The sequence below is a fragment of the Pyrus communis genome, chromosome 8 (assembly GCF_041283825.1).
Source record: "Pyrus communis isolate YQ-2024b chromosome 8, ASM4128382v1, whole genome shotgun sequence".
NCBI classification, from domain to species: Eukaryota; Viridiplantae; Streptophyta; class Magnoliopsida; order Rosales; family Rosaceae; genus Pyrus; species Pyrus communis.
Window position 1 is genome coordinate 19,155,075 of NC_142572.1, and position 25,163 is coordinate 19,180,237.

General features: G+C 38.2%; 1 long non-coding RNA gene and 1 pseudogene across 4 annotated transcripts; one reads left to right on the forward strand and one right to left on the reverse strand.

Annotated features, from left to right (window-relative positions):
- Window positions 1-61: 61 nt before the first annotated feature.
- Window positions 62-20,829, reverse strand: LOC137717425 (uncharacterized). Of its 3 annotated transcripts, XR_015965027.1 has the most exons (8): window positions 20,757-20,829; window positions 20,563-20,646; window positions 19,778-19,844; window positions 19,499-19,578; window positions 19,153-19,395; window positions 18,863-19,038; window positions 18,649-18,775; window positions 62-323 (listed from the first exon to the last, which is right to left on the reverse strand). It is a non-coding gene; the product is annotated as an uncharacterized LOC137717425 (long non-coding RNA). The 3 variants fall into 3 exon arrangements; XR_015965028.1 differs by lacking the exon at window positions 62-323 and having other exon boundaries at window positions 18,361-18,775; window positions 18,863-19,026; XR_011065773.2 differs by lacking the exon at window positions 62-323 and having other exon boundaries at window positions 18,361-18,775.
- A 2,079-nt stretch (window positions 20,830-22,908) lies between these two features.
- LOC137716850 (ylmG homolog protein 2, chloroplastic pseudogene) lies at window positions 22,909-24,706 on the forward strand (annotated as a pseudogene). The gene is made up of 4 exons (XR_015965109.1): window positions 22,909-23,397; window positions 23,548-23,747; window positions 23,926-24,211; window positions 24,365-24,706. The product of XR_015965109.1 is annotated as a ylmG homolog protein 2, chloroplastic pseudogene (transcript).
- Window positions 24,707-25,163: the final 457 nt, after the last annotated feature.

Below are 25,163 nucleotides of genomic sequence, written 5' to 3' on the forward strand. Positions count from 1 at the left end.
CACTTTATTTGTGTTGTGCACATATTTTACTTAACCAACCACATTATTCATCATACAAGTAGAGGGTGGAAAAAAAAAAATCCTTCCCTCTACTTGTATAATTACAAAGGACGTACCGCTTATGTTCAATTCCGCATACATTGAAATATCTCTCCATAAGGAGGGGACCTGGAACTTCAATGAGCTTTAAAGTTGGGAGTACTTTCTTGTTCGTAGTTTTTGGTTTTAGACAATGTCCAAGTCCAGTCTGCGTCCCTACTCTGCATGCTGGCTATGCTTCAACTAAATAATTTAGTGAGTTTTTGGCTGGTGGAACATGTCAACTGTCAACCAAGACATCGAAAATCAATGCAAAACGATGATAATTCACCCCAAATAATTAATTAGGAAAAGAAAATAATAAATCATACAACCCATCCGAAAAAAATACTTTGACTCCTACACTTACGTCGTGAAGAGTTTAATTTTACGTATAATTAATAATGGTGATGTAAGGAGTTAACCAAAGTTAGTTCGACTATAGGTAATTGGCAAGCACGATGCTGAGGTGTGTAACTTGTAGCCCACCTGAGAACTGAAACGAGGGACATGGTTAATATTTCTTTCTCGGGTGTGCTATAATTCTAAGCGACATATCTGTTGACAGAGCCTTCTGATATTGTTTGTGTAGAATTATGATTCCCTTGTGTTACTCTTTGTGAATAGATTACAATAGTAAGGGAATTGAAGTTGATAAAGCCAACATTGATGTTATTGCCAACATGCCGACCCCCACTATTGTAAAAGGTGTGAGATCATTTCTTGGGCATGTAGGATTCTACAGATGATTCATCAAGGATTTCTCCAACAAGTTGAAGATGCTTTTGACCACTGCACCAATCATCGGCGCACCTGATTGGTACTTTCGAATTGATGTGGATGCATCATATTATGCTATTAGATCAGTTCTTGAACAACAAAAACATAAGTTTCCGCAAGTAATTTAAACTAATCATGTTGCCTTGAAGTATTTGTTGTCTAAGAAGGATGCAAAACCAAGGTTAATCCGTTGGTTCTTCTACTTCAAGAATTTAATTTAGAGATTAATGATAAGAAAGGTAGTGCGAACGTGGTGGGTGATCATTTATTGTGATTAATTCTTCCAACTAAGAGAAACCTTTCCAAATGAACAAATCTTTGCTGCCTATAGCCACCTTGGGTTGTTGACACTGTGAATTATCTGACAAGGGGAGTTGTACATCCAGACTTAACGTTTCAGCAAAGGAAAAATTGTAAATTTAAAGCTCAAAATTGTAAGGTGTTAATATTTAATTAAATCGCTTGTGATGGGCTTAGGATATTGATTGAAACGAAATGGACTCAAAGATATAAGTGTTTCACCACTCAAAACTGGGCTACATCCATTATATTGCTCATAATCTGTTGACTTTAAGACTAAATAATGCTCGGCTCATACAATCACTATTTTCTCTCTTATTCATTCGACCTTTATATTGGAGGACTTCATCTATTTATATAGGCATCTCAGTCTTGGAGCTTCTCAAACTGGCATTTAATATGCCAACAACTTATACTAACTCACTAACACCTTTCCACCTACTCGGACCTTGGTTACTTCGTTCCGTCTCGCCGAGCACGATCCCGACTACCTTTACATTTCATCCTAGCCTTCTGTTGCTGACTATGAGACACCACACAGTCCAAATAATACTCGAGTAGTTCTATCCTTAGAGACTTGTGCCATAAAGTTGTCAGTTTGCCCACATGTTCTATGCGGTCGAGCAACTCATTTCTTGTCTCGGCCAACTCAAGTGCTCGAGCCAACCTTCTATGACATCTTGGGGCCTTGGGCTCCTAGGTATTTCCTTTGGCTTGTGCCATTGGTTGGGCCTAAAAGCGCCCAACTTTAACAAGTCTCACAACTCTTTGGTTAAGGGTTCCTTTTTAGACATAAAGTTGTAATGCTCGGATTTGCAATGGTCGGTCTGCTCATGGCTTGTCGTCATGCTAGTCGGCCCATATTAGGCAATAGTTAAGAGTTGTTTGAGTCCTTAATCCGCGTGTTTTTGTTAGCCTAGAGAAGTAACATAGGCGTCCGTTCATTGAAGGTGTAGTTGACAGGTGTTGCCTTGAGTACCATGATGTCGCTTCACGTCTCTTCGACCTAGAGAACTACCACATGTCGCTATCTTTTTGTCTATGCATTTCGTTATCAACAACTGAGATCATACGTTCAGGGCTATATAAAGCTGTATTTCGATCGATTTTCCTCCACGACTAATCTTCTCATCCTCTTTGCATTTTGTAAATTACAAAAATCACTTTATTTTGTTTGCTAACTTTATTAGTTGAATTTTTCCTTTCCGATATCTGCCAGTGTACTTTCATGTAGGTGGGACTAACTTTAATACCCTTGATGAGGCAGGGTAGGGTAGGTCACATGGTTTCGTAATTTTCTACAATACCGAAAAACAGCTTGCTTCGGCTTATCACTAAAGCTCGAATGCTTGCATATTAAATTGTAATGATTTCAGCTGGCGATGACACGACCATCTCCACTGACCCTGTTAACTCTTTTGAGACGTTTGATATACCTCTGATTTGATCATCGGTTATTCCTCCTCATCGGCCACAAACTCGACCACCAATAGTGGACTAGACGAATTCTCCTGTGTCGTTTATAATTAGGAAGGTTTTACCTCTGGCTATCGTGAATAAGAGCAATATGCCAACCGGGCAACCCTCAGCGAGATGAGAGATGAAGGCTTTCCCAATGCATCTGAGTGCTGCGCGTTACAAGTTCCCCAACTTTGATCGCAGGTGCCTAAAGGATGTTCCTATACCAAGATCGACTCGTTTCACTATAACGCTTGTGATCACAGTGTCGATCATACCCCCAACATCATAACTCAACTATTGTTAGAAAAGTTGAGACATCAATATAACATCCCTTCTGATGTCATTCTCTAAGTGCTTGCTATAGGGGAAAAACCTAGCCGACCGCCACATGGTTAGGTGGCAGTTTTTGTTGAGTTTTTCAAATCTAGCATTTAATTGCCTTTGCACCCCTTCCTTTATCGTGTCATAGCCCACACAAGTTTAGCTCTTCATAAGTCAATAATCTCAACAATTTTTGCTTTTCCTTAGCACATATGTGTTTTGAAATAAGTTTTTCAAAGTTGACCCTAGCATTGCCCTTATCCAGAATTGCAATAAACTACGAAACATTCCTGACCATAACAGATTCTGCATGTGCTTGGCTATTGTGTACTATTTGCTGATAACTTATCAAATTAACGACCTTACAAGGAGAGCAGCTGGTTTTTTATAAGCGGCAATTGAGAGAGGTTGCTAAGATAGAAGTAACATGCACTTGGGTTGCTAAGTGTTTTTTAGGAATAAAGGTTGAAACAACATAATCAGCCTCTTTTGTATCTTAGTGTCTCATAGTCTGTTATGTGTTTTTTTTAAACTTAAATACAACGTCCCCCCTTTTTCTTTATAGTTGACTGGTCTGGGCAGATCTTCCGAGAAGGAAGAACTTCAGTGGGCGGTCGTCACTTTTTTGCTCTCTAGAGAACTTTACACTGTTGCTATCTTAACTGACTCTCGTTTACGAGCGTTCGGCATTCTAAAAGATAAATTGCATGGTCTCTCAATACTTGTCCCTAATCTGAATGGACTCACTTCTACTTAACGAATTGCTCGCTAAGCCATGGGAAAAAAGAATGCTTTTGGTGGAGCTCGCAAACAACTAGCTGGCAGAGGTTTCGACAAGAGTAGCTTAAGCATTCAGCTCGGTAATCATGGCCTTTCTTATTAGTCAGTTTAGTGCACCCTTAAAGAGTTAGCATGAGCAAATCATGGCCTTTGATATGCAGACTAAAGTAAGTTATTCTTCCTATTTCACTTCCCTATGCTACGAAACGTCTTTTTTCTTGATTAATTTTCAGTCTTTTTCCTGTGCAAGCTTTCTTTGCTCAGTACTGGGGGCTCCAACACTTCTTCTAAAAAAACAAAGAGTTCAACTTGAGTGAGACCTAAAGAGGCTTCAAGATGCCTTGATAGCCAAGAAGATTGAGCTCGAGGCCACTAAGAAATCCATCGAAGAAGAGTGTTTGGTTGGAGCAATGGAATAAGTACTTAGGGAGGTAGGTGAATGAAATGGTCACCAAGAAACTTCCGGCTGCTCTGGAGCCTTGCGAGGCTAAAGATACTACTCGGGTATTGAGGAAGGAGAATGAGTAGCTGAAGAGGGCCTTAGATGAATCCTTCCAGATCGATAGTCGGGATATAGATAGTTACCTCCAATCGCCTACCAACCAAGAGCTTACCAATAAACTTCATTTCCAGAACTATGTGGAGTTTTACAAAAAAAAAATTGAAGGATACGTTGTTGGGGATGATAACTCTGAGTAGGGCAGAGAAGAGAAAGATGAGCCATAGAAACCTTCTTCGAGGTTGCCCCTCCTAAAGCTTCGGAGCATGTCATCGGGTGGGTAAAACCTTTGTTTATAATAAGTGGTTTTGATGTTCTTACCACTTTGATACGACTCGGCCAAGGTGATGCCCTTACACCATTTAACTAGCTTCTGATCCAAAATGCCAACTTATTTCAAGGCCGTTGTTCTTCCAACTTTCTCTGTTATTTACTTTTGAGCGGCCTCGACGACTAGTTCTGGGTCAAGTCCCTATACCTCTTTCAATATTCTCTCATTTTTTATCTGTCTTCCCAGCTTGCCTACCTCTATCATTGAGCGCTTGGCCCTACGTTGTGGTCATTATGAAACTATTTCTTTTACTGTAGAGTTTAATTGACGCGTTATCTACTGCTTGGAGTAAATGCCTTACACTGGGTTTTCCTTAACTTATCACTGTGTCCTATTTGTCTTGGGTAATGCCTCCAAGGTGACCTTTCCGCTCGAATGAGCGGTCAGGCCGTTTAACAAGTATTGGGGTCTGGTGTAGGAAACCCTCAAAGTTTTTGTACAAACCCCTCAATTGTCACCTTAGTCTTCACTTTTACTGCTAACACATAACACACTCTTATTAACGCCTGATCACATATGATTATTCATACTCTTGCAAGGGTAAGGAACTTTATCACTAGCACTCTTTGATTGATCGTCACATCTATCTCTATAAGAAATGGTCGTCCTAAGATAACATTGTAAGATGAAGGGTCTTTTAGGATGAACCCCGATTTCTCCTACCAGGTGTACTAGACTGTCCCCTAACACTACAAGGGGTTCCATGTTTTTGCACAAGAGATCCCTGTTGACCTTTAATTGATCAAATATCGAAAGGAATATGACATTTACAGAGCTACAATTGTTGACGAAGACTCGTGTAACCTCATCGGTGGCTATCTTTACCGAGATGACCATTTACCGGGGGGTCATCATGGGGTTGTAGACTTTGAATCCATTTCTTCATTAAACACGGTCGATTCTTTTGACAATCTTCCTAGCTTCAAGGTTGGCCTACCTTTCTGACCAAGTAGTATTGTGAAACTGGCTGGCACAACACCTAGGTATAAACTTTCCTATCTCGATTATAATTTCATGATAGTGAAGATTGTGAGGCCCAAAATACCACATTCCCAGAGTGATGATAATGTAAACACACTCCTTCGGGCTAAACCCTAGAAGTACTCTCTCAACCACGTGAAGTGTCAGATTACTGCGCATTCCGTCTATGATGAGGAAGAGACAAATTGTCCTCCCTGATATGGCATACATACGTCAGAATGGTTCATTTGTTGGTCTTTAATGTCCCCGATAACTCAGGGGAATGTCGGATAACATGGATCAACTCCGCAAGGTCTATAAATACACCTGGTGACTTCTCACGAAAGTTAAACACTCAAAACCCCAGAAATACATTATACCCATTTCCTCTCAAACTTTCCTAACTTAAGCATTAAAGCCTCCACGCTAGGAACCACACTGTGGCTCTTGGACTCACGGTATTTGCCTGTTTTTGGCAAAAGGCCATGTGTCGACACCTCATATGGCTCTGCAAACATTGCACAACCTCATTCATGGCTTACTTGAGAAAAATAGGCTTCGAAGTGGAAAACCTTTGACGCAACCCCAACAACCGTAGAAACGCCTTCCCAAGAAAATGATCCCAATTACCTTCATGACACTGCTGGGATCTCAGTACCGGCACAAGATACCTGGACACCTTGGAAGGTATGGCTTCAATGTTGTTCCCAACTTCTGTTCTAGCCTCAGCAACTGTAGAAACGCCTCATCAAGCGAGGAAAACCCTCGTAAAGCCAACCCAGTCATGCAGTCCTGGGGTGCGCAGAGCCAAACCAGGGCCCTCCATGTCAACCTAAGATGACAGAACTTTGACCTCAATGACCCAAGCCATGTGCAGTTAGAGGGTGGTATGCAGTCATGCTGCGAAGGTGACCCTTTCTCCTATGCCTTGTACAACCATAGGTTATTGATGTGCAAAATGTTCCTTTCCACACTTGAGGGAAAAACCATGAAGTGGTATACAGGGTTTCCATCTGGACCTTTCACAGATTTTAAAATTCTGAGTGATAAGTTCATGAAAGCCTTTTCAGCGAATAATGAGGTATCATGATCTGCCAAAATGACGATGGGACCCTCATGGACTACATTTGCATTGAATATGCGGAGGTAGATAGACCCGATGATAAAAAATGGTGAGGGTGATGAAGCTGGTCAAGACAGGCTTTACCCCAAGGTATGAGACGTACACACCTTTGAACGCCATATGTGCGGCCATTTACCCCAGTATAGCTCACCTGATACCAAAGCCAAAGCCGAGGTAGCCGGATTACAAGTCCATGAAGAACACGAGTGTGTTTTGCTGTTACCACGAGTATAATGGCCATGATGGCGAGAAGTGTATCACCCTCCGTGATCATATTGAAGCTTTAGGACGTGAAGGAAAAATTGATCAATTATTCATTCACCCTTCAAGGGATAACCGTAACTAACGCCAAGTAAACGTGATATATTCCATAAGCGGTGGCATACCCGTATCTGAATCTTCTAACAGGGTCATGAAAAACAGTGAATGAACTTTGAGGCCTGGCCACCAAGTGTTTCACGTAGAAGACATCAGGGGAGGCAAGTATCAAAAGCCTAATTGAGATCCAATATGTTTCTACCCTGAGGAAGAAAGAGGTATCACCTACCCTCACAACGACCCACTGATCATGGAGGCTCACATAACCAACTTTGATGTAAGACGAATCCTGGTAGACACGGGGGCTTCGGTCAATATCATGTTTGTTGAAGCTTTCAGGGCACTTAATATAGCTGAACATTTGGTCGATCGCTCAGTTTCTCCTCTGATAAGCTTAGGGAGCGTATATTTACCCTTCACCATCGGTACATGCCCTTACATAGCCATCATCACCACCAACTTCCTGGTGGTTGACAGCCCAACAGCATACAATGTCATCTTTGGGCACACGAGCATCAATGATCTCAAGGCCGTGGTATTCATATATATATATATGTTGGTAATGAAATTTCCAACCCCCTATGGCAACAGTTACATCAGAGGAGATCAACTTAGTGCACGATCATGTTACAACACTTCAGTCAAGCAACAACATTTGCCTGTGCCCAAAGTCGGTCCCCTCTCATGACCCAGGCTAGCTGTCAATCTAGGGAAGGAGCGACAGGTCCCAGAGGAACATGAAGGTACATGGGACTCGGAATTATTCCAACAGACCCGCTTTAGAAATCAGTACGGCGAGTCCATCACACGCTCTTGATCAAACTTTCCTACTTCTAAGAGGCAATGGAGACTTACAGAAGAAAACTCCAATAATACATGACTCCACTTAGGACCCCCTTGTCATTCAACTCCTTGAGGAAGTAAACAAGTTGACGGCTGAACGTCAGGCTGAGATACCTGACTGGAACCAGCCCAGGCCTGGCTTTCTTACAAGGAAGATCCTCAACACCATATTCAAGCGAAGACAAAACAGAAACTCGGTTTATAACTCTACATTGGAAGGGAGGATCCGATCGAACACCTTAATCTCTTTAAGTCCATCATGGCATACCGGATGCATACCGATGAAGAACGATATCTTCTCTTCCCCTTCACCCTCTCTGGTGGAGCTCTAAACTGGTATTGCCGTCTTCCACCTGAGACGGTAGACTCATTTGAGCAATTAAGGAAACTATTTGTCTCTCAACACATCTTCCAGACCGATTGCTTGCACTCTGCAGATGACTTGTACACTATTCGCCAGAAGCCGGACGAGTCACTGCGAAAATATGCCGGCCGCTTCAGCCATAAGTATTCTTGCTGCGCTGAGGCATATGATAAGACCGCCCTCAAGGCTTTCACGGTAGGCCTACGTGACTATTTCTTCAAGTACATGATCAATGCCAATACTTGGAAGATGTACTCTGAGGTGATGGCACATGCTTACAACCATGCATCTACCGAGGCAAAGACATATCGAGGGAAACCCTCTACAGCTACCCCTTATCAGCAAGTGGGGAATGAAAGCCAGATCCAACCAAATGAGAAGACCTCAACATTCCAAACGGCAGTGACGTCCCTCCTTGCCTTACTTAATGTTTCGACAAGATAACAGACATACCAACCTCAGGGCAAGAGGAAATATTTCCATCCTCACCGGTCCCATTTTAGTAAGAAGAGTAAGGGGTAATATCACGATAACCAATGGTATTGCCACAATAATGCCCGCCTCCAGGCAGTCAACGCAGTGGGCCAAACACATGTCAAGACAGGCCTTACCCCAAGGTATGAGATGTACACACCTTTGAACGCCACATGTACGACCATTTACCCCAGTATAGCTCACCTGATACCAAAGCCAAAGCTGAGGCAGCCAGATTACAAGTCCATGAAGAACACGAGTGTGTTTTGCTGTTACCACGAGTATAATGGCCATGATGGCGAGAAGTGTATCACCCTCCGTGATCATATTGAAGCTTTAGTACGTGAAGGAAAAATTGATCAATTATTCATTCACCCTTCAAGGGATAACCGTAACTAACGCCAAGTGAACGTGATTTATTCCATAAGCGACGGCACATCCGTATCTGAATCTTCCAACAGGGCCATGAAAAACAGTGAATGAACTTTGAGGCCTGGCCACCAAGTGTTTCACGTAGAAGACATCAGGGAAGGCAAGTATCAAAAGTCTAACTGGAATCCAATATGTTTCTACCCTGAGGAAGAAAGAGGTATCACCTACCTTCACAACAACTCACTGATCATAGAGGCTCACATAGCCAACTTTAATGTACGATGAATCCTGGTAGACATGGGGGCTTTGGTCAATATCATGTTTGTTGAAGCTTTCAGAGCACTTAATGTAGCTGAACACTTGGTCTATCGCCCGGTTTCTCCTCTGATAAGCTTTTCCGGTGATGTTGTGCAACCCTTAAGAGGTACATTTACCCTTCATCATCGGTACATGCCTTTTCGGTGATGTTGTGCAACACTTGCCTGTGCCCAAAAAAACACTTTCTATACATGACCAGGTTATAAAGACCAACCTGAATAAAGCCAACTTGGATTTTCATGGTGGTAGCATTCAACCTGACGATCCTTGAGATGACTCTTTCACCCAGCAAACGCAACCTGCTGAAGAGTTGGAGAAGGTCTCTATCTTAAAAGATTATTCGGACTGCATAATGAAGATTAACACTACTTTGTCACCACCCCTTCGGTTGACATTGACATTTTTTTTGCAAGAGAACACTGAAGTCTTCGCCTGGTCATACGAAGACATGCCAAGCCTCTCTCCCGATACCATCTGTCATTACTTGAGTATTGATCCCATACCAAGCTGTTAAGACATAAGCGAAGATCTTATGATGCTGAACGATACGAGGCAATGAAGGCAGAAGTGGAAAACTCAAAAGCATTGCCTTCGTCTGTGAAGTCAATTATCCAACGTGGGTAGCGTTGTGCTTCAAAAGATCTTGTGGAGAATATGTGTTGACTATACCGACTTCAACAAAGGATGCCCAAAGGATAACTTTCCCATTCTTCTCATTGATAGACTTATAGACTCCACAGCAGGGTGTGAACTCTTGGGCTTCATGGATGCTTACTCAGGGTATAACCAAATCCACATGGCCTTCACTACTGGTAGATGACTGTATTGCTATAAAGTTATGCCATTCGGCCTAAAGAATGTAAGGGCGACTTATCAGAGGTTAGTCAATTCAATGTTCACTGAACAGATTGAGAAGAGCATGTAAGTTTATATTGATGATATGTTAGTCAAAAGAAAACATGTTGACTAACACATCACGAACTTGTTTGAAACCTTCTCCATCCTGAAGAAGTATCGAATGAGGTTGAACCCCAATAAATGCGCCTTCGGCGTAGGCTCTGTAAAATTTTTGGGCTTCATGATTAGCCAACGAAGCATTGAAGCTAACCCCGAGAACATCAAAGCAATCATTGACATGAAAGAACCAGTAACTTCAAAAGACATCCAAAGCCTTACTGGTAAGATGGCAGCCTTGACTAGGTTCATCTCTAAAGCCACAGACAAATGCGCTCATTTTTTCAAAGCACTTAAGGGAAGTAAGAGGTACATTATGTGGACTGATGAATGTGCCAAAGCATTTAAGAACTTCAAGGAGTACATGTAAAGCCTCTTTGCTCTCTAAACCTGAAGTTGGTGACACCTTAATTGTCTATCTATTTATCTCGGCTTCAGCAGTTAGTTCCGTCCTCATTCGAAGGGATGGTAGTATCGAACGACCTGTCTACTACGTTAGCAAGGCTCTACAAGTTGCAGTGGCACGATACTCCAACATTGAGAAATTAGCTCTAACATTAGTCATGTCTACTCGGAAACTTCTCCCCTACTTCCAAGCACACTCCATCATCGTGCTTACCAATCACCCCCTTCGACAAATACTTCAGAGTCCTGACACTTCGGGGCGAATGATCAAATGGGCAATAACACTAGGTGAGTTTGACATCTCCTACTGCCCAAAGCCAGCTGAGAATGGCCAAGCGGTTGTAGATTTTATCGCCGAATTCACTTATCCTGTTGACATTTTTCCTACACCTGAGGCATTGGCTTCATTACCCCTAGAAGCTCGGAAGGTAGAACCAACACTACCAGTATGGACTCTATTTGTCAATGGCTTATCCAACCAACAAGGCTGTGGAGCAGGATTAGTCCTGATTACCCCTGACAAAGTGGCAATGGAGTATGCTCTTCGCTTCAAATTCAAGGCGTCAAACAATGAGGTCGAATATAGACCTGGCATTCGTGTCGTGTTTCTCGTGTTCGTGTCGTTTTCGTGTCATACCCGATAGCTTAATGGGTCGTGTCGTGTAATACCCGTTAAAGTAAACGGGTAATATGACCCGACCCGAAATCAACCCGTTAATATTTTCAGGTAATATGACCCGACCCGTTACCCGTTAAGAAAAATATATTTTAAATCAATAAAAATGAAAATGAAAAACATAATTTGACCCAAAAAAATGTAAAACATAATACTAAATCAGTATATGCATACTAAATTTCGGAGTTGACCCCTTAATGAAAGTTGTAAAGCTTTTTATTACGAGTGATTACATTTTTCACACTTCTGCAATAATTATTATTAATTTTATTAATTTTTCACTAAAATAATTAACATTGTTCATGAGATTTGGAGGGTTTTAAAAATCTAAACGACCATGTAACCTTGCCAATGGAACTCAAAGCTTACATGTTATTCCTTTTACAAAATCCTCAATTTTCATAGATCATCATGACATAAGATTTTGTGGTATATATCCACTTCTGTAAATATTTTAAATTGACGATCAAATTAGTTCATTGTATTCATATAGGATCAAGGAGTGTAGCTATAAAAAATCATCAAAATTAGAGTTAAAATAACCGTTAAATCGTGATTTTTCGTTTATAACCGTCGAAACATTTTGTCTCGTTACTTGATCTCTGAATGTTTGTTTTTTTCAATTTCTGGCGTATGCGATCTCGAAGCATATATAAACACGTTTGATGGTTGGATCATTGAAATTAGTTTCATATGATGCGTATCCCATCAAAACGATACATTAACTAACACTTAGAGTTTATTTATATTTTCATTAAGTATAACATAAGATTTTGTGGTATCCACTAATGTAAATATTTTAAATTGAAGATCGAATTCATTCATTGTATTCATATAGGGTCAAGGAGTGTAGCTATAAAAAATCATCAAAATCGGAGTTAAAATAACCGTTAAATCGTGATTTTTCATTTATAACCATCGAAAAGTTTTGTCTCATTACTTGATCTCTGAATGTTTGTTTTTTGCAATTTTTGGCGTATGCGATCTCGAAGCATATATAAATAAGTTTGACGGTTGGATCGTGGAAATTAGTTTTGTAGGATGCGTATCCCATCAAAACGATAAATTCACTAACATTTAAGAGTTTATTTATACTTTCATCAAGTATAACATAAGATTTTGTGGTATCCACTAGTGTAAATATTTCAAATTGAAGATCGAATTCATTCATTGTATTCATATAGGGTCAAGAAGTGTAGCTGTAAAAAATCATCAAAATCGAAGTTAAAATAACCGTTAAATCGTGATTTTTTGTTTATAACCGTTGAAAAGTTTTGTCTCTTTACTTGATTTCTGAATGTTTGTTTTTTGCAATTTTTGGCGTATACGATCTCGAAGCATATATAAACAAGTTTGACGGTTGGATCGTTGAAATTAGTTTCGTAGGATGCGTATCCCATCAAAACAATAGATTCACTAACACTTAAGAGTTTATTTATACTTTCATCAAGTATAACATCCACTAGTGTAAATATTTTAAATTGAAGATCGTATTCATTCATTGTATTCATATAGGGTCAAGGAGTGTAGCTATAAAAAATCATCAAAATCGGAGTTAAAATAACCGTTAAATCGTGATTTTTCATTTATAACCGTCGAAAAGTTTTGTCTCATTACTTGATCTCTGAATGTTTGTTTTTTTCAATTTTTGGTGTATGCGATCTTGAAGCATATATAAACAAGTTTGACAGTTGGATCGTTGACATTACTTTCGTAGGAAGCGTATCCCATCAAAACGATAGATTCACTAACACTTGAGAGTTTATTTATATTTTCATCAAGTATAACATAAGATTTTGTGGTATCCACTAGTGTAAATATTTTAAATTGAAGATTGAATTCATTCATTGTATTCATATAGGGTCAAGGAGTGTAGCTGTAAAAAATCATCAAAATTAGAGTTAAAATAACCGTTAAATCATGATTTTTCGTTTATAACCGTTGAAAAGTTTTGTCTCGTTACTTGATCTCTAAATGTTTGTTTTTTGCAATTTTTGGCGTATGCGATCTCGAAGCATATATAAACAAGTTTGACGGTTAGATCGTTGAAATTAGTTTCGTAGGATGCGTATCCCATCAAAACGATAGATTCACTAACACTTAAGAGTTTATTTATACTTTCATTAAGTATAACATAAGATTTTGTGGTGTCCACTAGTATAAATATTTTAAATTGAAGATCGAATTCATTCATTGTATTCATACAGGGTCAAGGAGTGTAGCTGTAAAAAACCATCAAAATCGGAGTTAAAATAACCGTTAAATCGTGATTTTTCGTTTATAACCGTCAAAATTTTTTGTCTCGTTACTTGATCTCTAAATGTTTTTTTTTTGCAATTTTTGGTGTATGTGATATCGAAGCATATATAAACAAGTTTGACGGTTGGATCGTTGAAATTAGTTTTGTAAGATGCGTATCCCATCAAAATGATAAATTCACTAACACTTGAGAGTTTATTTATACCTTTATCAAGTATAACATGAGATTTTGTGGTATCCACCAATGTAAATATTTTAAATTGAAGATCGAATTCATTGATTATATTCATATAGGGTCAACGAGTATAGCTGTAAAAAATCATCAAAATCAGAGTTAAAACAACCGTTAAATCGTGATTTTTCGTTTATAACCGTTGAAAAGTTTTGTCTCGTTTCTTGATCTCTGAATATTTGTTTTTTGCAAATTTTGGCGTATGCGATCTCGAAGCATATATAAACAAGTTTGACGGTTGGATCATTGAAATTTGTTTCATAGGATGCGTATCCCATCAAAACGATACATTAACTAACACTTAGAATTTCTTTGGGTTAAATATTAGGCGGGAAATGGATGGATATAGGCTGCAAAATTTCCCAAACATTAGGCGGGAAATGGATGAAACTCTTGAAATATTAGGCGGCAAATGGATGAAACTCTTGAAATATTAGGCGGGAAATTAATTATTATAATTTTTTTATGTGTTTGGTATTTTTATATTACTTGATATTTTTATTTTTAATGTGTTTTATGATTTTTAATCTCAATCTTTGCCTATAATATACTATAAAAATAAATAAATAAATAAATAAAACTTAAAATTTAAAGTTTATATAGAATAATAATTAATAAACAATATATAAATATTCAGTATATCTATTGCATTTTATAGTAAGTTTTTTTTTAGTAGTTTAAAAAATTAAAATCATCAAAATAGCATTTTTCTTATCGTGTCGAAACAGGTTACCCGCGTGTCACTCTCGTGTAAACCTGTTAAGGACCCGTTATTAACAGGTTATTATCGTGTGACCCGATAATGACCCGATTAGTTATCGTGTTGACCCGAAACCCGTTATTTTCGTGTCGTTTACGTGTCGTGTTAACGGGTCGTGTAAGAAATTGCCAGGTCTAGTCGAATATAAGGCCCTTTTAGCAGGCTTAAGTTTGGCCAAACACCTTGGAGTTAAACAAATTGACATTTTCAATTTGTCGATGGCTCATCTAACCAATAAGGCTGTGAAACAGGACTAGTCTTAACTACCTATACAAAGTGGCAATGGAGTATGCTCTTTGCTTCAAATTCAAGGCGTCAAACAATGAGGCCGAATATGAGGCCCTTTTAGCACACTTACGTTTGGCTAAACACCTTGGAGTTAAACAAATTGATATCTTCAATTTGTCGATGGCTCATCCAACCAATAGGGCTGTGGAGAAAGACTAGTCCTGACTACCCCTGATAAAGTGGCAATGAAGTATGCTATTCCCTTCAAATTTAAGGCGTCAAACAATGAGGCCGAATATGAGGCATTTTTAGCAGGCTTACGTTTGGCCAAACACCTTAGAGTTAATCAAATTGATATCTTTAGTGACTCTTAATTGGTGGTTAACTAGGTCACGAACAACTTTGACGCTAAGGATAACTCTATGGCAGCGTATCTTGCGCAAACGCAGCTTTTGCTCAAATACTTCCACTACCAGATCACCCAAGTCCCTCGAGCAGTAAACAGTCATGCAGACGCTTTGGCTCGCCTTGCCACAGCAGTGGAAGACAAGATTAGGAGAAAAATTCATGTCGAATTGTTGGCAGCACAAAGCACCATGGTTGTTGAAGTGTGCAACTTACAATAGGGGGACAGTTGGATTACCCTAATTTATAAATTCCTTTGTCATGGCACACTCCCAAATGATAAAGTCCAAGCTAAGCAGATTCAATACAAGTCTACCCGCTACCTGGTCATTAATGACCAACTCTACAAGCAAGTTTTTAACCTACCATACTTACAAGCAAGTTTGTCCCGTTACTTGATCTTTGAATGTTTTTTTTTTTTTTTGTGATTTTTTGCTGATGTGATCTCCAAGCATATACAAACAATTTTGACGGTTTGGATCGTTGAAATTAGTTTTGGAGAATTTGTAAAACGATAGATTGACTAACACTTAGAGTTTATTTATACTTTTATTAAGTATAACATAAGATTTTGTGGTATCCACTTGTGTAAATATTTTAAATTGAAGATTGAATTCATTCATTGTATTCATATAGGGTCAAGGAGTGTAGTTATAAAAAATCATCAAAATCGGAGTTAAAATAACCGTTAAATCGTGATTTTTCGTATATAACCGTTGAAAAGCTTTGTCCCGTTACTTGATCTCTGAATGTTTTTTTTTTGTGATTTTTTGTTGATGTGATCTCCAAGCATATACAAACAATTTTGACGGTTTGGATCGTTGAAATTAGTTTTGGAGAATTCGTAAAACGATAGATTGACTAACACTTAGAGTTTATTTATACTTTTATTAAGTATAACATAAGATTTTGTGGTATCCACTTGTGTAAATATTTTAAATTGAAGATCGAATTCATTCATTGTATTCATATAGGGTCAAGGAGTGTAGTTATAAAAAATCATCAAAATCGGAGTTAAAATAATCGTTAAATCGTGATTTTTCGTTTATAACCGTTGAAAAGCTTTGTCCCGTTACTTGATTTTTGAATGTTTTTTTTTTTGTGATTTTTTGATGATGTGATCTCCAAGCATATACAAACAATTTTGACGGTTTGGATCGTTGAAATTAGTTTTGGAGAATTCGTAAAACGATAGATTGACTAACACTTAGAGTTTATTTATACTTTCATTAAGTATAACATAAGATTTTGTGGTATCCACTTGTGTAAATATTTTAAATTGAAGATCGAATTCATTCATTGTATTCATATAGGGTCAATGAGTGTAGTTATAAAAAATCATCAAAATCGGAGTTAAAATAACCGTTAAATCGTGATTTTTCGTTTATAACCGTTGAAAAGCTTTGTCCCGTTACTTGATCTCTGAATGTTTTTTTTCTTCTGATTTTTTGCTGATGTGATCTCCAAGCATATACAAACAATTTTGACGATTTGGATCGTTGAAATTAGTTTTGGAGAATTCGTAAAACGATAGATTGACTAACACTTAGAGTTTATTTATACTTTCATTAAGTATAACATAAGATTTTGTGGTATCCACTTGTGTAAATATTTTAAATTGAAGATCGAATTCATTCATTGTATTCATATAGGGTCAAGGAGTGTAGTTATAAAAAATCATCAAAATCGGAGTTAAAATAACCGTTAAATCGTTATTTTTCGTTTATAACCGTTGAAAAGCTTTGTCCCGTTACTTGATCTCTGAATGTTTATTTTTTATGATTTTTTGTTGATGTGATCTCAAAGCATATACAAACAAGTTTGACGGTTGGGATCGTTGAAATTAGTTTTGGAGAATTCGTATGCGATCAATCAAGTTCCGTGTGTGTGTGTGTATATATATATTTATTAAGTAGATTTAAATCTATTTATTTTGTATGTATAAATTATAATTGACTGGTTCACGGAATAATACATACATCACGTGTCACGTGTGTCATTATAAAAATAGTGAGATATGTCATGATAGTCATGTGTGTGATAAAAAGTTAATAACTTAAAAAAAAAAAACAAAAATTCTCACCACTTCTATTAATTTTCATTTTTCCCTCTCTTTTTTGTTTCCTTTTCAACTTTTTCTTATCATTTTCACTTTTCCTTCCAACATCTTTCCCTAATTCCCTCACTTTTTTGTTTTATTTTCAACTTTTCTTAACATTTTCATTTTCCCTCCATTTTTTTTTTCAAAAAGGGCGGCAAGTTGGCAACGGCAAGAAATTGATTATTGAAATTTGAATGGAAAGAAATCACATCAAATTTCAATGGATGCAAAATCATGCATATTAAATTATTAATTAATAATTATTATAGTTTTTATAAAATTTAATATATATATATATATATAATTATTATAGATAGACTTAATATTTTGGGGGTATAATTATTATAGTATATATAATTATTATAAAGTTTATAGTTAATTTAATATATATATTTATTATAATTTTTAGGGGTATAAAATTGTAAAATTAATGTATATAATTATTACAGTATTTTTTTAGGGTTATAAAATTATAAAAATAATATTCTGCTTATCATGTATCGTGTTACCCACGTGTATACCCGAACCAACCCGTTATCTTAACAGGTGCTTATCGGGTTACCCGATAACGACCCGATTCGTTATCGTGTCGACCCAAACACCTGTTAATTTCGTGTCGTGTCGTGTCGGATTATCGGGTCGTGTCAGAAATTGCTAGGCCTAACATCAACCACAAGAGTTCTAAGCTATCATATCGTAGACAATTTAAGCAGTTCAAAGCAATTTAAAGTTTTGTATTTTCAACTTTCTATTTTGTCTCGTGTACAAATTGTTAGATGTGAAAATCCTTGTTTGCAATAAAATTCTTGTTTGCCTAATGTGTTTTTAATTCGAAAAAGCATTTATTTTGTTGGATAAAATTCTTATCTTTTCAAATCAAATTTTTGTTTGCAGAAACTTCTATTGTGAAAAGCTGAGTTGATAAAAACCAGCTATTGATTGAAAAACTTTGGCCTTTCGTTGGTTGCAATTAAGACGTACAAGACGGCCCTATTTCATCTAAGACGTGTAAGGAAAATAAAGTAAAACTGGATCCTGCATCCAGCAGCAATTCATTCATTCACATCAACCACAAGAGTTATAAGCTATCATATCGTAGACAATTTAAGCAGTTCAAAGCAATTGAATTTCACGCAAAGGACAGTCAAAGCAGACAAGCATATATATATGGTCCTAACATATCATTGAATTGCTAAGTCTCTAAGGTCATTCCTAATCTTGTTTATCTAGCAGTTAAGTCCTATGCATGTCTCTAAGCACAGTCATAGCAAGCAGCAGTTATAAAATGGGTTTTTAGAAAGCATACCAGGACAATTCTGATGAAGCTTCTGCATGTGGACTGACTCACTCCACTCGAATCACTCCCACCCCATGAACCAACCACTTCATTGTAAAGTCTCTATTGTTCTTGTTTAAAAGTTCATGTTCAATACCTAGACATCCAGAAACAACCAATTACAATCAAAGAGAGAAGGAAAGTTAGAAAATAATCGTGAGTGATCAAATATAAAAGGGCTCACATAGCAGCTGAATGGTGTTTAGAACTGCAGGGTCCGGAAAGGGATTCATTGCGAGCTTGGCTTCATCAGACAAGGCAAGGCAGTATGCTCTGAAAAACTGGAAGGACCATCTGACATGGAGAATCTTCTTGAGTTCCGTTCGACGTGCTGCTCTCACCAATCAACTATGAATCTCCCTTGACAGAAAAACTCAATTGAAATTCACAATGTAACAGTTCAATTGAAAAAGTTCCCGATTTTTATTAACAAATTAAAGATTAAAAAAGCCAAGAATTGCAGAAATTACCCACCTTTGCCGTCAAGTCACTGTCCAACAGGTTCCGTGGTTTTAAGTATAAAAATGTGGAGAAGCTAGTAAGCCTTGTTTACGAGATCGTAGAATTACTTGTGATAGTTTGTGTCCGAGAAGTATAATAGATGCAGCATTTGAAGCTGAAGGGCAATTCCCACGTCTGCCACTGCAGCAGCAATCTGAAGAATTTCGGATTCTTCATAGTTGAAAGATGCAATACCAGAAACTGCGGGTTTTCCTTCTGTAAGGTTGAGGTTCAGATTGAGATTTCAGATTCAACATATTTTTAGAGCTCGAAAACCAGTTTGTGTGTGTGAGCATGATGTTCTGCAATGTAAATCTACCTTATCTAAAGCAATCTAATCTACGCCGGCTAAGCGTTCAAGCACATCTGCTCCTCTCACAAGGAGCCCTTGCCTTGCCCCTGCTCATTTTTCAGTGCAGTAAAAGTAAAATCAGAACTTTCCAGAACTACATTAATGTCATAACGAGTCATAATCGTAAGCACGTTCAAAAGGGCCAGCAACCAAGTGCGGCTCTCTTTCGAATAAACTGTCACATTCAAAAGCTTTTGGTATATGAGGAACAATATGCAACATCAAAGAAAATATTAGGTGGTGTACCGAGCGAAGTCCCAACTAGGATTGCTGTAGGTGTGGCAAGACCCAGTGCACAAGGGCAAGAAACAACCTGCGAAAGAAACATACATGCTTGTTTGAAAAACATTAAGGACAGGTTTTCCATATGAGATGTATTCTCCAAAAAGCAGAAATACGTCAAGTAATTGGCAGATAGTTCAGAGTGAAACGAGACAGTACTGGGGTTGCTTAATAGTTAAGGCAGCGCCTTTGTATTTTAAGAGCAGTGCTACGGGCACCAAAATAAACCCAAATTCTACATGTAACCTGAAGTCGCAGTATATTTGGTGACGCCTGATTCGCGTCTGATACCAACTTCCACATATTTGGTGACTGAAATTTGGGGAAAACAATGGTGCCTCTAGTATGTTTTGCAAAACTGGAAGGACCATCTGACATGGAGAACCTTCTTGAGTTCCGTTCGACGTGCTACTCTCACCAATCAACTCAGAATCTCCCTCGACGGAACAACTCAATTGAAATTCACAATGTAACAGTTCAATTGAAAAAGTTTCCAATTTTTATTACAAAATTAGAGATTAAAAAAAGCCAAGAATTGCAGATGTAATCGTCTCTAGGGTTTAACTCAAGAAAAAGAGGGATGAAATCGAATCAGAAAATTTCCCAATTCAACATTTTCTTTGACCGGAAATAAAATTCAAATTATAAGAAGCAGTAATAATCTAATCTGAACCTCAAATTCAACATTTCTTGTAATTCAAAAAATTAAAAAGGGGGGAAATTGAATAAAATAGAACAAAAACACAGACCTGCTTCAGAGGTCGAAGAGGGCTTGGAGTCGTGATCTGGAATGTTGTCTTTGCAGTTCTGGGGGAACATTTCCGCCGTTTGATCTGATTAAAGCGGAAACATTCGCGACTATTACACCGCTCGCTCGACGATTTAACAGAAATTTAGTAAAAAACAAGAAATAATTCGAGGGAGAGAGAGAGAGAGAGAGTACCTTCCATGGATTCGGTTCACAGCAAGAATGCGAGTTCTAGAGAGAGAGAGAGAGTTGTGAATTTTAGACGAAGATCAGAGAGAGAGAGAGAGAGAGAGAGAGAGATTGTTTATATGGACCGGAGGGATTGTGAGGGGAGGGTTTTGATTGAATTGAAGTTTGAATTGGGTGAATCTGAACCGTCGGTTTAAATGGAATGTAGCAGGGAGCTCTTTCTTTCTAACGGCTATAAAAAATTTCTCGGTGGACCACTTCGAAATGGCCCAATAGGCCCAGTCAGTGAGAATCCCACTCCCGAGGAAAAAGGCAAAAACAAAAAGGTTGATGGGCCCGACCGAGAAATTTACTCAATTATCCTACCATGTTTTGCATGGATTTTTCTTGATATCAATACCTTTTGTAATGTACAAAATGTTTAAAAACCTATACACCTCCTCTAAATTATGCCCTTTTTTTTAATATAAATTTATTGTTATTAACGAGAAAGGGAAGGGTTCAAAAGAGGGAAAGTTATGAACGTGGGATATATGGGTAGAAACTCAACATTCTATCTATAAAGATATTAAATAATATCAAATAAAAGGAAGGACAATTCTACTGGGAATCGAAACTTAATCATGCCCCTTAATTCTTCTTTTATTTATTTGGTCTAATGAATAAAAATGAAAAAAGTGAGTGTGACAACTAAGTGAAAGGTATAGATAACTAACAACATGTCAATATTGAAAGCGAAGATAAAGTTTCAAAATCGAGATCCGATAGATAACGGGAGAGTAGTCTAACTCTCCTAACTTTTGGATGTACGAAACTCTCCACATTATGATAAGATCTTGAATCCGCCTACGTATGAACCTAATGTTTATTTGTGTTCAAAATAATCTTAGATCACTTATAATAGGCAACAACATGTTTCACAAGATAAAATTCAAACATCACTGTATAGTTTATTTGTGTCATCCAAGTGTTTTATTTAGCATGCCGCTACACGTGAGAATGTAGAGAGTGTTCCAACATCCGAGAAGTTAAGAAATCTTGTATGAAAAGAGCTGCCCTACTTCCTCCATTGCAAACTAAGAGGCCTCCAACTGGGTTCATCCTCTCGATAAATCGAAAAAAAAAAAACAGGGAAACTAACGAAAAGTTAAAAAAAAAACCTTTAATTTTAATGAAAAATGACAAATAAAGGTGTAGTGAATAGTATCAGAGAAAAGTAAAAATGTAGTTTTTCGTTAAAAGTGAACACTAACATAAGTGTCTAAAAAAAAAAAAAAAAAAAAGAGGAAAAAAGAACCAGGACGTTACAGTGAGTGATACTGGTTTCACAGGGCCGGAGGGGACCTGGATCGTCAGTGAGCTTTCAAAGTTGGGAGTACTCTCTCGTTCATAGTTTTTGGTTTAGACAATGTCCGAATCCAGTCTACGGCCCCCCTCTGCATGCCGGCTATGCTTCGACTAAATAATTTAGCGAGTTTTTGGCTGGTGGAACATGTCAACTATGAACCAGGACGTGAAAAAATAATGCAAAACGATGATACTTCACCACAAATTACTAATTCGGAAAAGAAATAATAAATCATATACCCCGTCGTGGGGAAAAAAATTACTTGAGTTTTTACACGTAAGTCATGAATGGATTAATTTTAAATATAAAAAACAATGGTGATGTAACGAGTTAACCAGAGTTAGTTTGATCGGTACATATTGGGCTTTATTTACTTTATATGTCACTACAGATATATCGTCTATTTTACAACAAAAGAGTGATTATGTATAGAAAAATTTTTGTCTCCTTCTTCATCTGATAGTAGGATTTCAGACATTCTTGTCAATGAGAGTTTGATATTTATGAAATTGTTGCATCAACGAAGATGTTGGTGTCGCTCAATTCTTTTGGAGAATGAATCAACAAGTATCTTTATTGTGTCCATTTAGTTTGAAGTCAATGACAATTCAATCCCTTTTTTTTTTTTTTTTTTAGACGTTGGACAAAAGATATCAACATTTACGAATTCTAAACTCATTGTGTGCTAGTGCGGGTTTGATTCCGACCAAGAAAATTTTCAACATAAATGTAGAAAAATTAAATATTGTGAACTAATTACAAATTCGAACTTAAAACATCTTACACGGGTTTAGGGTTTAACCCAATAATATGAAGCTAAACTGGTTAACTACCAAAGTACAAAACAAAAACGAGTGGAGAGAAAACGTCGTCGTTCCCAAGCACAACGCCTGGGAAAAACAACACCAATTATCCAAAATACTCTCGTCTCCTCTGATCCAACGCTTTATCTGGTTCAGCTCTGCCACCTGGCTCCCCGCCACCACCAACGCTCGACAATGGCGATCGGCGAGTCGGCCTCCGCCCGCCACCGAAACCCCAAAGTCTTTGGCGCCAAACTTTTCAATGCTACTTTCTTCAACCAATTTCGCACCTTTTCTCAGAGTATCACCGTCGTCATCCTCCTCCTCCGCAGCTGCAGCTTCCAAGAAGCCCCATTTCGTTCTTCCCGACATTCCTGCTTCGGTTGCATCCGCCGCCGATAAGTTCTCCCAATTTCTTCACTCGTTGGCTTCACAAACTCCATTTCTCAGCAAGCTCATCTCCTTGCGCTGTGAGTTTCAAAGCATCTGCCAGCAGGTAAATTAATTTCAGTATCGATACACTTTACAGTCTCGCCGTAGCGGTTTATGGTTGGACTCCTTCTTAAAATTGTTAAAAAGTTAGCTCAACCATCAACCGCTACATCATATGGTCTACAAAAGGTAGTCTAAAAATGGTTGAGTTCAGATTGGGTGCAGAAATCATAGGCAGGTGAAGACATTATCGGCTCACAATTTTGCGGCGGTGTTGCCGGGAGATTAGGTGGCTGGGCTTGTGGTGGCGAACGGCATCTCCAACTTCTTGAACTTGTACAACACTCTTTTGGTCGTTAGGCTTGTCCTCACCTGGTTCCCCAACTCCCCTCCTGCCATTGTTGCACCCCTCAGGTATTGTCATGATTTGATTTTGGTTGTCAATGTTCGATATTTTACTTTAACAAAACCGTGAATTAGGATCACTGAATTCTACTTTTCGTAATTTACAGTTTGACAACAGAATATGACTAATTGTCGGGGTAAAAAAACGTTGAAATGATTATGATGTGGACGTGGATATGATGTGCAGCACGATATGTGATCCGTACTTGAACATATTTTGGGGTTTAATCCCACCACTTGGAGGCACATTGGATCTCTCTCCCATTCTGGCATTCTTGGTTTTGAATGCCTTGACAAGCACAGCTGCCGCTCTACCGGCAGAGCTTCCAGCGTCACCGGCGTCAGGAGCTTCCCAACAACTCGTTGCTACCCCTACCGGAATTATCAACCTCTCTACACCTCAGAAGAAATGGTTGACGAGGCTCCAGGGCAGCAACAACAACACCACGAAGAGCTTCGGCGGTGTCAGTTAGGTTTGCACTGTATTCTCTTGTAATATCGAGTACCAAACACTAATCTTCCGGCTAGTCCCTTGTTTGTTTTGTACTTGGCTGAAATTGAAGAAAATTTTTGCCTAGCATAAAAATAGTGGTTCTATTGATGCTTTCATCTGCTGCTTTCTATAGATAGTGTGGAGCAATGAACTTGAGGAGGGAAACTACCTGTAACCGGGACGGCATTATGGCGCTATCCTCAACCGATCAAACATGGTCATGTGAATGCAGTTTAAGCATACGACGGTGCTTGATTGATGTGGAATACCATCACAATGACACCATCATATGAAAGATGATGCAGATAAGAAGCCATGTCAGGAGAAACGTTTGAACTGTGAAGTCCTAAAGGGAAGGGGGTTCCACCCCCTTCTTTGTTGGGTTTATACTTTAGACCTAAGTTGACTTTGGTAGTTTTGCCTGTACCCATATTCCTTCTCTTGATAAATTAATCAACTTTAGTAATATTTTCAACTAGGCCGATGATTTTTTTTTTTTTTTGGCAAACACTAGGCCGATGATTTTAATGCTCGTCTTTTAGCCTATTGCACGTTTCTGAGCGTGCAGAAAAAAATATAAAATATTCAATTTAGAGTGCATATAGTTAAAATATGAGTGTCAAATTTACTACATTTTCAACGATCTTTAACAAAGCTGAAGTTCCATTATAAAATCAATTAGCATATCGAGAGGAGCCGAACTACTTATATTCACATGCAAGACCCTTCCTTTTCCCGATATGGGATTGATACTCTCAACACACTCCCACATGTACGGCGAATTTTCAAGCATATCATGTGGACAACACAAATCGGGAGGCGTGGTGCACGTGTGACTATTAGCCTTCACACGCAGGACAACCTGCTCTAATACCATAAAGAAAATTGATATTCTATCACAAAACCAATTGGCAACGTGGGAAATAGCTCAA